The sequence below is a fragment of the Acartia tonsa genome, chromosome 2, assembly GCF_053477335.1.
Source record: "Acartia tonsa isolate MP-2025a chromosome 2, ASM5347733v1, whole genome shotgun sequence".
Lineage (NCBI taxonomy): Eukaryota > Metazoa > Arthropoda > Copepoda > Calanoida > Acartiidae > Acartia > Acartia tonsa.
Genome location: NC_137261.1, coordinates 10,216,226 through 10,231,412, shown reverse-complemented (window position 1 = coordinate 10,231,412; position 15,187 = coordinate 10,216,226). Strand labels below are relative to the sequence as shown.

The 15,187-nt window shown below is 31.1% G+C and overlaps 1 protein-coding gene across 1 annotated transcript in view; it reads right to left on the bottom strand.

Annotated features, from left to right (window-relative positions):
* Positions 1-14,308, bottom strand: part of LOC145304230 (acetylcholinesterase-like) — a 63,997-nt gene extending 49,689 nt beyond the window's left edge. The window contains exon 1 of the mRNA XM_080146073.1: positions 14,088-14,308. The gene's annotated coding sequence lies outside the window, so the exon portion shown is untranslated. The remainder of the gene's footprint in view (positions 1-14,087) is intronic.
* Positions 14,309-15,187: the final 879 nt, after the last annotated feature.

The following is a 15,187-nucleotide window of genomic DNA, read 5'->3' as shown; positions in this document are numbered from 1 at the left end:
CTACACGGATCTTTTACAATTCTTATTAAAATTTAGAACCTGTCCAGGACAGGATTTAGGCTATTGTGCGAGGGTTGCCGCACCCCTAATAAATAGGGCAAGAAAATATTCCTTCAACAACCCCCTACAAAAGTTGACAAAAGTTTATGTATAATAAAATGTTTGAAATATAAAAACTAAATTAAGTTTAATGAAACAAAATGGATAAGCAAAATGAAATACCTTGTAATTCATCTATATATGTAATGTATATGTATTTTTCTGCATCTTACCTGAAAGAAAGTTGTATGATTAAATTATATAAAAAAAAATCGAAAATATCATTTAAGTAAAATGTTATTTTTTAAAAAACTAACTCTATCTTCAGTAGCCTTTAAAATATCAAGTTTTAAAAATATTTTTAACTTCTTTTATGCAATTTTTAATTATTTCGGGAATAGTCCCTTTCGTGGCAACGCCCTTTAAGGGGCGATCCGTCGTATTTTTAAAATGACTTTTTATAGGTTATTTTAGGTTATTTTAGGTTAGGTTATATTGGGTTAGGTGATTGCCCCACAGGGTTAAGCAATGATGCTGTGAGAATTGGTTTAAAAAATATGACGTAACAAAAAAAATTAGCCAATGAGAGTCCACTACGCATGCCGCCATTGGTCAATAACGGCCTCTCATTGGCTAATTTTTTTTGTTACGTCATATTTTTTAAACCAATTCTCACAGCATCATTGCTTAACCCTGTGGGGCGATTACCCCCCCCCCAAACGATTTTGGGGGTGCCGTAGGCCCCCCCAAGAATTTTTTCATTTTACCCCCCCCCCCATTTAAAATTTACCCCTACCCTGGGGATGCCGTATGCAGTGATGCACCCCCAATTATTTAGGAGGGGGTATTTACCCCCCCAAACAATTTTGGGGGGGTAAATATCCCCCTCTAAATAAAAAATCTCTGATAAAAAAAATTTGCGCGCTTCGCGCGCATTTTTAATACTAAATATTTAACAAAATTTAAATTACATCCCCCCAAAAATTTTACACCGGGGGTAAATTTTAGGGGGGGGGGGGGGAACTAAATTTACCCCTGCCAACAGATTTCAGGGCGGGTAAAAAAAATTTGCGGCGCGCGACATAAACTATATGCATATAAAGCTCATTTAAAGGAAATTAAATTGATGTATAACATATCTAACATGGCCATATAGCATTGTAAGTTTAGTCATGGAGGGAGAGGATCAATGACTGTTTAATTAATCTATTTAAAGCCTATATTTTAACGTTCACTAGAAAGTTTTAGCGATTCCCAAGATAATTAGGTTTTCAATGTATTTTTCAATGTTTTTTCAAAACTTTTCAATGTTTTTAAAAAATCCTCGAACTGAAAAACATTGAAATAAATACTCCAAACAACAAAACATCCAAAAATGTAAATGCTACTAATTCTAGTGCTCCGTGTAAAATGTCAAATTAAACAACTACAGCATAAAGTTTATAAGATAAGATTATCTGAATATGTTGTTGATGGTCCTATCCCCGTACCCGAGAAGTTTAGTCCATTAATGCATTTAATTGTGCTACACAAGCTAAAATATAGGGAGAAGTATGTTCAAGCTAATAATCACAATTTTAACAAAACAAGAAATGTAATTTATATTTTAAAAGCTACGGCCATATTGTTTAGGGTTAGTTTAGTTTAGTCCCAAAAGTTTTGTAACATTTTCTTATTTTTGGATTTAACAACTTTGGAGACTTTTATAGAAGTTTGGGATCTACTGCAGTTCACGGTAAAATATTGCTGGTAACAAATATTGCTGAAAATCTATGAATTTTAAAGTCTACTAGCTGCCAAACGGATGAACGTACAGATCATACCCGCACATCATTTTAAGCGGTATAAGAAGGCCTACAAATAATCTGGAATAGCCAAAATCCAATTATGCACAGGGAAAGCTTCACTGAAGAAAAAACGCGTAAAATAGGCCTTTTTCGCGCATTTCTATACACTGCGAGATAATTATGCATTATTGATTTATGGCTATTCCAGATTATTTGTAGGCTTTCTTATGCCGCTTAAAACAGCGTACGGGCATGATCTGTACGTTCAGCCGTTTGGCAGCTAGCAGCCTTTTAAATTCATAGATTTTTAGCAATATTCGTTACCAGCAATATTTTACCGTGAACTGCAGTAGATCCGAAGTTTGATTGGTTGGTTCATTTTTAAGTGAGTTTCCAAACGTGTCAACCCTTAATTGTAATCTGCAGAAAGGGTAATTTTGTGTATCATCATTGGGGATGTACAACAATTTATCGACAATTGTCTCAATTAGTAATGATTTAAATTTGAGAATTGATGGAGGGGGTTTTTATTTGTCGTCTACTTCCTTTCTTTTTCTCCCTGACTTTTGAGAGTTACAATTCATATGTAATCTTAATTTAATTAATGCTTCCGAATAGAGAAAAATATATGAAAGATAGATAGATAGATAGATAGATAGATAGATAGATAGATAGATAGATAGATAGATAGATAGATAGATAGATAGATAGATAGATAGATAGATAGATAGATAGATAGATAGATAGATAGATAGATAGATAGATAGATAGATAAATAGATAGAGAGAGAGAGAGAGAGAGAGAGAGAGAGAGAGAGAGAGAGAGAGAGAGAGAGAGAGAGAGAAGAGAGAGATGGCAACTATTATAAAAATATTTTAAGCTATAGAATATATTAGTGTATGAATGACGGACAATGTCATTTAACTTAGTAATTTTGGACATGCGAGCATGCCTAGTTAGATTGTAGCCCTGCGGGCAATAAATAATGTTATATTTTTAGGTATCAATTTCTTAATCAAAGATGATATAATTATAATTGATGTTTTGAAAAACAGCAAATTCAGTTTAATGTAGATAATAAATAACAGTTTATAATTTCAAATGAAAAAGATGCTTATTACAGGTTTCTAATATCATTTTAAATTTTTAATCAAATTTATTTTTAAGGTTGACAGCCTTAGTCTATAAAAAACAATCTGAAGAATCTGGTTAATGTCGCGGCAAACAGCGATGCTGCAGCCGCTATTTTTTTCTGCAGGGAGCTAAGATTACTTTAGTTTTAATCCGCAGCCACAGCCGTGTTTCAATATTTGCTGAGGCTGAGGCATTCTAAAAAAGGGATTTTAAAAAGATTAAATTGTGGTTAAACATAAAAAAACATAAATTATTACAGCTATTATTACATTAATACAAAATTATTTTGGTCAAATTTATACTTCGGCTGTTTTTTTTTTAAATTGCAGACAGCTGACAATCGGCTGCCGAGCCCAGGAAAAATTTATCATAAAATGCTTTTATACATTAAATAAATAAGTGTCCAATTATTATTGATATTTATTGGGTCTAACTGGTTGGACAACTTAAACATAGGTTTTATATTAAATTGTTTTGTCATACTGCATAGAATACAAAATAATAGAATAATTGTAGGCCTTACAAGTAAGTATAACCAACTTGCCTATTTTAATAAATAGATTCATCAATTTACCAACAATAAAATTCAGAAATTGAATTACTTTTATAAAAATATTTTAAAGAGATATTTTGTTTCATGACTTTTTTAATTTAGGCGTTGTCCTTTGGTAAAATTTTAAGATTTATTACTGTTTAACAATAAATTGTTCTTTTCCATTATGAATGCCCATATCTTGGTAATGCTGCGTTACTTATTGAAACATTTATTCTTATTTTCGATGTTGTCATCAAAATTTAATAAAAATATGAGAAGATCCTAAAAATATAAATTACTTTACCAATTAGTTGTTTTCTTCTATTTAATTGGTCTAAAAATACCTGGTCTCATGAGAACATAGAGTAATAATAGCCATCAAGGGAAAGACAGCACATTATATATAAGCGTAGATAGGTAGTAAATGACAAAGATAGATAGATAGATGAAGAAAGAGAGAGAGAATGGGAGAGAGAGAGAGAAAGAGAGAGAGAGAGAGAGAGAGAGAGAGAGAGAGAGAGAGAGAGAGAGAGAGAGAGAGAGAGAGAGAGAGAGAGAGAGAGAGAGAGAGAGAGAGAGAGAGAGAGAGAGAGAGAGAGAGAGAGAGAGAGAGAGAGATAGAGAGAGAGAGAGAGAGAGAGAGAGAGAGAGAGAGAGAAAGTGTGAAATAAATTAAGGAAAGATATACGGAAAGTGCAATGGGAGCAAAAAAGAAGAACGGAGGAACACAAGGGGACTCTGGGAGGCGAGGAGAGGGAGGAGTTTGGAGGAAGTTTTCATGGCATGAAATAACATGCCCACTAGCAGGCTTCTGCTCAAGGCAAGGCTCCTGCCATTAAATATTCAATTTAGGTATACACTACAATTATTTACTTTTATGTACTTTGCATCCATTGTTTAAATAGCAAAGATTATAAGGATTGTTTTTAATTTTAAAATACAAAGCTTTTCTACAACAAACATTTGTCTGTCCATCCATATTAGATCTTATCTTTTTATAAAATTAGAACTATCCGATTGATTTTAAATCTTTAAGAAGGATTCCTGTAAAAATAAGCATTATTTTCAAAATCTTATAACTCTTCTTAAATGAATTCTATAACATCTAAACATTTTCCATTTTATGACATAATTAAATTTGAATCATTAAAGTACAAGAATAGAGTGGGCACTCTACACGCGGGGTGGGGACTCTGTGTCGACTTTCAATTGGGTGTTTGTAAATCAGGCAATAGCGTCAAAATATTAACAGAGCTAAGTAGCTACATAAAAAGCAGAAAGCAATTGATAACTGACGAAAAAGGTACCAATCATTATTTTTGAAGCAATCTAAATTTCTTAAAAATTGTTTTAATTGTCTAATAAACTAAACATATGTCTGTTTTGGACAAATTAGTATATTTTGTTGTGAAAATTGGTCCATGCACTTTATTTTGTGTTCTCATTATCAAACAATTACTTCAATTTCTAAAACCAAAATACAAGGAAAAACACGATAATCAACCTTTTTTACAACAATTAGAAAAAGAGAGGGGTAAGTTTCTGGTAGAATCCGTAAAGGTGTGTGTTTTAACTTTTTAAGGCTTAAAAATAGTAGTAGAACGATAATATTCACTAAAAATGTGTATTTCTTATTGAAAAGAACTATAGACAAACAATTTTTTAAAAAGTTAACATAAATTTTAATCGTTCTACTACTGTTTTTAACTTATAACACATAACCTTTACGGATTTTACCAGAAACCTACCCCTCTCTTTGTATTTAGGGATAGAAATGTTGAAAAGTTAATAATTTGACAAAATATAAGACTTAAGATAAATTCACTAAGTGAAAAAGTCTTTGATACTTCTTAGTTATTTATTGAAATATATTTCGGTGGACATTGCACCCTCTTCAGTCTAAATGACATAAATCATACTAATTTAATTAACACATTAAAAGATAGGTAAAAATAAAAAAAATTGTAAAACTATAAAGGCAGAAAATGTTGCTAAAAAAAGAAAAAAAATATTTTTTGTTTTTATATAACCTTTTTTCGTTATTTTAATTACCAACGTATTTTTAACAGATTTCATGTAAATATGATCGAAACAATCATAGCAACCAGATTTTCATGTACTCTGATAAAATAATACTCGCAGCTGGCTAAAATAACGATACACCCACCTACCCCATTACTCCATCCTCTCCCCTCCTAATGGATGAAAAACTGATCAATAAATGAGGTTCATATTAGGAAGCTAAATTGACGACAAATTTTCCCTTGCCAATATATACACGTATATCCTATAACCATTTTCATACCATCTATGATACAAAGTAGAACGATGTCTGTCCGTCTGTCCGTCTGTCTGAAGCTTAAGATCTCGGTAACCGCTGAACCGAATGGGCTCTACTCTTCAGGGAATATACCTACTGGTCCTGTGGTGTTTTTTTTTTGCAGGAGATTTCCTTGGTCCTTTTACGAATTTCACCTAAATTTTTTTTTGATCACCTCTTGAGGCAAAGCCCCTAGAGGCTAGGGGCGAAGCTAGTGAATCAAAATAGAAAGATATCCATTCTTATTTATGAGTGCCTAAAGATCTAAATTGAAAAAAAATTTGTGACATGAAAATATTTTTCTTATCTACCCATTAAGTAGAAACTTTAATTTTAAACAAATGCTTTAAATTGGCAATTTTCTTTTCTTTACTTTAAACATTTTGGTTAGAAATGTTTTGTGTTTTTTTTCTCAGTTTGTACCTAATTTGTATTTATATTTTTATTTTTTAATGTTTAGGTAGATAGGGACAGGTATAACAAATAATTATTCAGATGTTTTTATTATATGTAGACATAAAACCCAGACAACTCCCTGGCCCAAATGGTGGGGACTTTTTTCATCTGCTTGCCAATTGCTTTCTGCTCTTTTGTAGCGACTTGGCTGTGTTAATATTTTCAACGCTATTGACTGATAATCAAAGACCCAATTAAAAGGCGGCACAGGGTCCGCAACCCTTGAACATACTGTAATTAAAACCCTGCCCCTTCTATTATTTTACTTAAATTGTAAGATAAAGAAGAATAAGGGGATTGTAAGTTGCTAAGTTTTGTATTCAAAGGTCGTGAAATCAATCTCTGCGCCCTGCAATTGACAACAAGACTTGTTTACTTTCTTTTTGAGTGCTTTCTCTGTCAATGATAACGTAAAAAGGTAAAAAATGGTTAAACGCTAATGATGGGAAGGATATGTAAATACATGGTACAGTTAACTTGTTAATAGCTTTTTAATGGTCACCATAAATGTTTCTTTCATTAACACTTACATTCATTTACCTTTTTTACTATTTTAGTTTTTGTAAATTTAGGCAAGAAACAAGGGCTCGGCAGCCGCGGCTAAGCCACAAATTTAAATCTGCTTGGAAGCTTAAAAGGTGTTATAAAAGAGAGATTCCAGCTAATTCTTGAATAAAAGTGTTGAATGTTGATTTTTATGAATTGGAAAATAATTAGAAGATGCTGAAAACTTTTTCCTCTCAATAATTCAATATTATGAATTATGTATAGGGAAGCCCCCCCCCCCCTCAAAAAAAATTATTTTTTACTTTTTCTTTTCAAAACTTAGACTGAAAATATGAGGGTCCCCTAATTAAAAGTGCCCCTAGAGACTTTTAGGGTTTAGCCGATAATGTATTTTTTAAGTATGCGAAGCTTAACCTGCCGCAGCCAGCGTTTCAAGTCGAAAATTTTAAAACTGCAACCGCAGCAACAAAAACAATTATAAAATATCACAGCTACCCATAATTTAGTTATTGCAGCTGTACAACTTAATATTTCAATTGATTGAAAGCAGCAGCAGAGGCGCTTTTCTATAATTGGCCGCGGATATGCATCCCTGAGCATGGGTAGCGGCAGAGCCCTGCCTAACCTTGTAAAGTTGTAAGAATGATTGTAATTATGTTCACCAAATTGATTGCAAACTTGATTAAGTAAGCAGTTGCTGCCATAATCCCACAAATAGATAGTTTAACAAACCTCCCACCCCCCTACCTCCCAACAGCTGGTGGTTTCGGTAAAAGTTTGTTTGTCACTCTATACTTATTATGGAAGACAATCGGCTTGCACATTATTAATTTATTTTAATACATCTTACCTCATTCTTAAAACAGCCATAAACAGTATAATTGTGTTGACGTTATGACCACCCAATAAAATATTATAATTTGTGTACCTTTTACAGCAATTCTAACAATTATATTTTATTTCCATAATTTATTTTAAAGCAATGGCATGCTGCAGAGGGGTGTTGATTTTATAATGTGTTAATAAAATAACGGCAGCTGTCCTTATTAATTTTGATAGTAATACAAAGGGGGATTAACATGTATCTCAAAACACAATAAAAGGATTATACCCTTTTGTTTGTTGTATTGACTTGAATAGGCTTTAAACTTAATACATTCAAACTTTACCAACAATTTTTGTTAATTTAAATGCATAAAAAGTTTGCTTTTCCTTTTCACTCATTCTCTCCATTTAATTTGAAGCGAGGCTTCTATAAAGTATAAATGTCCGTTTTCGACTGATAGACTAGAAGTAGTATGAGGAAAAAAAGATTTTTTCATTTTAAACTATAATTACTTGTCTAAAGTTTTTCTTGAGATTAGTTCGTCCACCCATAATTACGAGGTTAAATTAGATTTTTGTGGATAAATGAGATTTATAGGATTATTTGAGATAGTATGCGAAAATTTCTTGTGAAAATTTCTCTATGATTTCTCTACGGTTCTTTTCATCCGGCAGTCTTTGTTTTCGCAGAGTTTGTAATTTAATGCTATTATTTTTATTCGCTACTTATAATTGTTGTCATCTTTGTTTTTTCAAAGTTTTTATTTCCCGGAATACTGGCGACTAAATCTGCAATACTTGCAAGCCTGTAGCTAGCTATTCATTGAAAAGCATGACATGGGGTTTTTATTAATGAAAAAACAATTCAACAAGCATGACAAAATCCATCGATGACTTTAGAATACATTTGCAAAAGTGGATAAATATTTGTTAATTTATTATGTCCTAAAGCATGCGCAATAAGGATGACAACATACATTAAAGCGAATCTCTAAAATTAGACGCCGGTAGGACTAATACACATTTTCATTTGTAGAGTATTAGAACTTATTAATAATCAAATGAACTTTTTGTATTGTATAATTATCCTATTTATCTGATTTTTGAAATAATGATCCTAGGGCAACAAGGTACAATATTATAAGCGAAATGTCATAGTAATCAAATCCTAAAAATGTAATTATGTCCTTTACTGTAATCTGCATTTATACAGTTTTGCAAAAAAAAATTTTTAGACTTACATGAAATTTAATGTTCTATATGAAGTTATGACATTTTACATAATTTATTGTTCTTTAATAATTCATTTTTATTTTAGAGCTTCGCGTTTATGGCTGTTTTCATCCTTGATTTGACAATATATTATAAACAAACACACGGATATACTCTTAATTAAAGAATTGCCGCACATCACAAAATATACAATTTATGTGATATAGAAAGAAAGGTTTTATTAGAATGGTTAATTGACTATAGTTCCTATACATACCTATACTTATTAATATTACAAGGAAAACAACATCCAAAAGCTGCGATAAATAAAAATATGAAATCAATAAAGTTAAATTTGTACAGTAGAAGCACATTATTTTAAATCCTTATTTATTATGATTGGCACATAAAAATCCAATACTCTCAGCAGCAGCATTATTTACGTACCGACCTACAAAAAACTTATAATTTCGAATTTTTAAATTTCAAATAGATTCCTGGAATACAATGAATGCAGCACTATAAAAAAATCTATTTATCCTATATAGCAGCCAAGAAATCCTATTTCCCAATTAGCGTTACAGACTAGTGTTTATTACTTTAGATCAGGTTAATTGAGTATCTTGGAGACCTGCAGGTGTAGGCCCCGTAGGGTTAGGCATTGTGGCAAAACCTATTACACTCAATGTTTAATTTACTTTTTTAAGAAACGAAGGGGCTTTAGTGCTTGGTAGGCAATTTGGGGGAAAGCAAAACTATCTATAGAGTAGTCTTGCAACTAACAATATGTCCTTGTATAACTAACTAAAAGTATTCTATTTTATAATAACATAAAGGAAACTAATCATATTTTCTTTATTCCTCTTCCCCCTCTACTCCTCCCCTTTATCAAACTATATCATGTTTATTCAACATTTATTAGATACAGGGTGTTTAGAGGAACCTGTTATTTGAAAAATTTGAAAGCTAAGTTTGTATCAAATCTAAATAAAAATACATTTTTTTGTAGAAACTATTTATAAAATGTAAATTCTCAGGCTATAAATAACAAGAATTTATAATTACCACCCTGTATCTATGGTAATGACTATATTCCCTGTCTAAAAATAACAAGAATTTATAATTACCACCCTGTATCTATAGTATTGACTATATTCCCTGGCTAAAAATAACAAGAATTTATAATTACCACCCTGTATCTATAGTATTGACTATATTCCCTGGCTAAAAATAACAAGAATTTATAATTACCACCCTGTATCTATGGTAATGACTATATTCCCTGTCTAAAAATAACAAGAATTTATAATTACCACCCTGTATCTATAGTATTGACTATATTCCCTGGCTAAAAATAACAAGAATTTATAATTACCACCCTGTATCTATAGTATTGACTATATTCCCTGGCTAAAAATAACAAGAATTTATAATTACCACCCTGTATCTATAGTATTGACTATATTCCCTGGCTAAAAATAACAAGAATTTATAATTACCACCCTGTATCTATAGTATTGACTATATTCCCTGGCTAAAAATAACAAGAATTTATAATTACCACCCTGTATCTATAGTATTGACTATATTCCCTGGCTAAAAATAACAAAAATTTATAATTACCACCCTGTATCTATAGTAATGAATATATTCCCTGGCTAAAAATAACAAGAATTTAGAATTACCACCCTGTATCTATAGTATTGACTATATTCCCTGGCTAAAAATAACAAGAATTTATAATTACCACCCTGTATCTATAGTATTGACTATATTCCCTGGCTAAAAATAACAAGAATTTATAATTACCACCCTGTATCTATAGTATTGACTATATTCCCTGGCTAAAAATAACATGCATTTTTAATGTTCCCAAGTTTAGCTTCCCTATTAGATTACATACTTATTGGTTATCCATAATTAATCAAAAAGAAAATGTTGCTAGTTTCCAACAAATTTGAATTGACACTTTATTTAAACAAATTGATGTTTCTAAAATCATATCAAATTTTAAAAAATGTTTTACTTTATTTAGATTTAAAAGGTTTTTAAAAAATCAAAGAAAATGAAATAAGATCAGTGATTAACGTAAATATCTTTTTTTTTATATTGCATTATAACAAATGTAAAGATTACAAGATACTTTTAAAATTATCTTAATAGGTTTTTTCCAACCCAAATAAACTGGAAAATGTCAAATGTGTTCTTCAAGTTTGAAATATTTTGAAACGTGACTTTGAATAAAACTGTAAAAAATGCTGATTCGAGAAAAATCTAAATTAATTAGCGATTGTGTTTGTGTGAGGGGGGGGGGGGGGTAGGTACTCTGAATGAATAATACAAAATTAAAAATGTTTTTAATAATAAATTATCATTTTTAGAGGCCTATTCCTTGGTTACATATAAATTTACATGGAAAATGTGGAATGTTGTGTGTCTGAAGTTTATAATATTTTTGAAAGTTTTGTAGAAATTATATCATATGTATATTCTAAACCAGGGATATAAAGGGATAAGACAATGAACGATAAATTGATAGACATCCCTATTGAGAATACATAAGATTACCTCATCTGTACAATATGATTATTGGTTGAAACGTTTGAACTAACCATTTCAAATTCAGTAAAAGTGCTCATAATATTTTATTTAACAAATGATATAACATGGTTATCAAACTTAGGCTGCCAGTGTAATTAATAGCCCATTGTCTCATCCCTCCCTGAAGATATACACAATAATAGATATCATGCAAATATTAAACAAGAATGATAAAATTATTTAATTCAAAAGTTTTTTTTAAAAAATAAAGAAGATATGTATGTATATTATACACGAAAGGACTTTTGACTCGTGGTACAGTTAATCTCCATAAAAATTTTACTGTGCCCTTTTATTATTTTTAAATATGTATATTATTATTGTACAAAACTGATACCTATTATCGTTGATTTAGGCATGTTATTATTGTCCTTAAAATTTCAATTTCAAACTTGGCCTTGAATAAGGATTCCTGGGACAACAAAATAGAATCTGATTATTGAAATAATAAATGCTATGGGTAACGGTACAATGTACAGTTTTGCAACAAATTTACATACAATGTGTTAAATAGATGTTTTTATTGCATGATTCATTAGAAGTCAAGTGCATCACCAACAAACCTACACACCTTGTTTGTAGTGCTGTTTGACCCTTCTTAGTTTAAGCTTTTACCATTAAAAGTATAAAATTATAGTGATAACCTATTATCCTATTATATAAAGTAATGAGGTTTTAATGTTTGTCTGTTAAGATTTACAAAACACTGAAACGATTGAGTTTTCAATTTTAGATAAGGTTTTTAATGTATAATATTGTCGAGATTTACATTATGTCTATTCTTTTTCAACAAAAAGAAAATCAGATAGTTTTATGTAAATTTGTGTAAATATCTGTTAATAGAGAGTAATTATTGAATCAATTGACATATGTACATTGTAAATCTCAAGCATGTACTGTAATTTGTGATCGTAGCCTTGCTTTTTTCCCCTGATTTTTAAAAGTTTTCAGTATAACAAAATCACAAAACCATTAGAAAATTTATTTGCTTTTGTATAGTTATTTATCGGATCGTATTATATAGACATTAAAATGAAAAAGTTAAAAGATTTTAATTTTATGATTTTGTAATTTAATATTTGTAGAAAATTGTATAAAATACGATGCTGTACATGATTTTTCAGTGTGGCTGAGAACTGGCTCTAGACTAGAGGATACTAATAAGTTTAGAAGCCATACTGAAAATTTAAAGACTTAAATAGGTTCTATGAGTTTAGTTTCATCAGTATTTTTGTGGTATAACTTTTGAGTTAAAATGGCAGTGAAATATACAATTTTAGAAAACTTTATATAATGGTCTAATTGCTACATTTGACTATAAATTATGCCAGTTTGCCTAAAGTTTTAAAAACACAAATACTCAAAACTTGTTTGCCTCAAACTAGCAGTATCCATACTTTTCAATCGTATTTTTAACCCACAGAGGTACATCCAGGATGACAAACCCCAAACTGTCCAGTTTTGAGCAAGACGATTCCAGTTACGTCATATACGTTTTGGGAAAGAAAAAGGGAAGAGTGGGAAGAAAATTTCTTCAAAAGAGATGGGAGAAAAAGGGATGAGATTTTCTTCCCCTCTTCCTTTTTTATATGACGTCACAGGAATCGTCTTGCTCAAAACTGGACAGTTTAGGGGTTGGTCATCCAGGATTCCTAAGTGTATCTTGAAATATATGAGTAATAGTATTAAACAAAATTTAGTTGATGCATATAAAGATAAAATAAATAAGCAAACAAAGTGTCATTGAAATTGTCACAATTAGGAATGTTGTCGGCCATGAATACAGGGACGAGTCACTGGATATAAATCTATACTTTTGGTGCAAAATCCTGTATTGATATTTTATACTTAATATATTTATGCAGGGATCTAAAGGAAAAAGACAATGGCCGATAATTTTATGCCCATCCCAAATGATGATACATAAAATTATCCTTTCTGTAGATTACAATTAGTGATTGAAACATATGGACAATCAACCTAATTAATCAACGGATCAAAATTTAATAAAAGTCCCAAAAGTTGATAAGCAACGAATAAGAAAAAGTTCTAATAAAAATGTTGGTACTAGTATAATAAACAGCAAAATGTCCCTTCCCTGTTTTACACATTTTGGGATGTCTGTGTGATCTAATTGTAGTCGGAATTGATTTCAACGTTATTCAAGGATTCCAGGAACGTTAGGATATAAATCATCAAGTTTAGCAACTCTTTAGGGACTGTCAAAAGTAAGTATAACTCATTATAAAATAAAAATAAACGTTGTTTTCCCCAGGACTGGTTGTTTGTTTGTGTTTAATTATTATTGATGTTGTCATTTTAAAAATCTTTTAAAATTCAGGCATCTAAAAGAATAAGATATGGCTGAGTAATTTATTTACATTCCCAATTATTATACACATTGTGTAGGCTACAATTAGTGGTTGAAGCATTGGGACACTTAACTAAATGAACCAACCAATCAATGCTAAGTAAAAGTCTCAAAGGTTGTTAAGCTAAGAAAACTTTATTAAACGACTCAGGGGACTAGTGTAATAATTAAACTGCCTGCCCAATACCCCCCCCCCCCCCTCCCTGGGAATATGTATTCTAATATTGGAAGTGAAGTCTATAAAACAATTAAAAAACCAAGAACATTATTTTAGCTTTTTAAACAAAAGAAGCAGCTAACCTGTGTTGACCAATCCTTAGCTGTCAGGCTGGCGGCTATTTGACCTGGCTGCTGCTACTGGCTGCTAACATCCAACCTTACCACAACCGTGCAACCACAATATTATTGTTTATTATTATTATTACACAAATCAGCTGTTCAGATCTTCACTGTTCACATTGTATTGGCAAAATAATGGTTGCCGGATCAATAGTTTTTTTTTAAAGATTTTAGTTATCTCTGAAATTATAACAAATAAACATCAAAAACATATAATAAAATATAAATAAAATAATTTCTCATTCACAAATAGTATGTCAATACACAAAAGGGCTATAAATAACCTTCTTTTTAATCATAAACTCTGAAATCTTAGTTATTTGAAATTGTAACAAATATTTTATTTATAATGAGGTATAAAAGCTGTCTTTCCTTTAAAAATGATATAATGAAGAAAATCTATTACACCCATTGATAAATAATAATCCACAGTAATCGGCTTTTAGGCAGAATAATCTGCAATGACATTCTAAATAATGGCAACCTTGAATTTTGTAAACTGTTACTGTGAAGACTACTATTTACTATATTAGCAATATTCTTGTGTCAGAATATTATATACACAATACACCCAACCCCAAACCTCTCAGATAGACACATTATACATTACTTTATAAAGAAAACATGTATCTCACGATCTTTGCACTGTAACATCCTTGTCACAAGCAAGATTAACATAACATAATAATTATCAATAAAATGGAATTTTGTAATTTTTACAAATTGTTTGATTTATTGTCAAATATAAGCATGAAATAATATTTATGAATTTGTAGCGGTGTATTGAGTAAGATGTGTGTGCGCTGACTGTTGTGTACAGATCTGATGAGCAGAGTGTGTGTTTGTGTGTGTGTGTGTGTGTGTGAGTGTGGGTGTGGGTGTGTGTCTAGTGGCTGGGCAGTGGTATTCAACTGTGTGACAAGATCCTCCATCCAGAGGTGCCCACAGCCCCCAGAGGTGCCCAGAGCCCAGGCCTGAGGCCCGGCAACCTCCCTTTCTTTCCCCCTTTCCCCATCACAACTCCCCCCCTCCAAAAAATTTCCCCACACACTCCCCTCCCC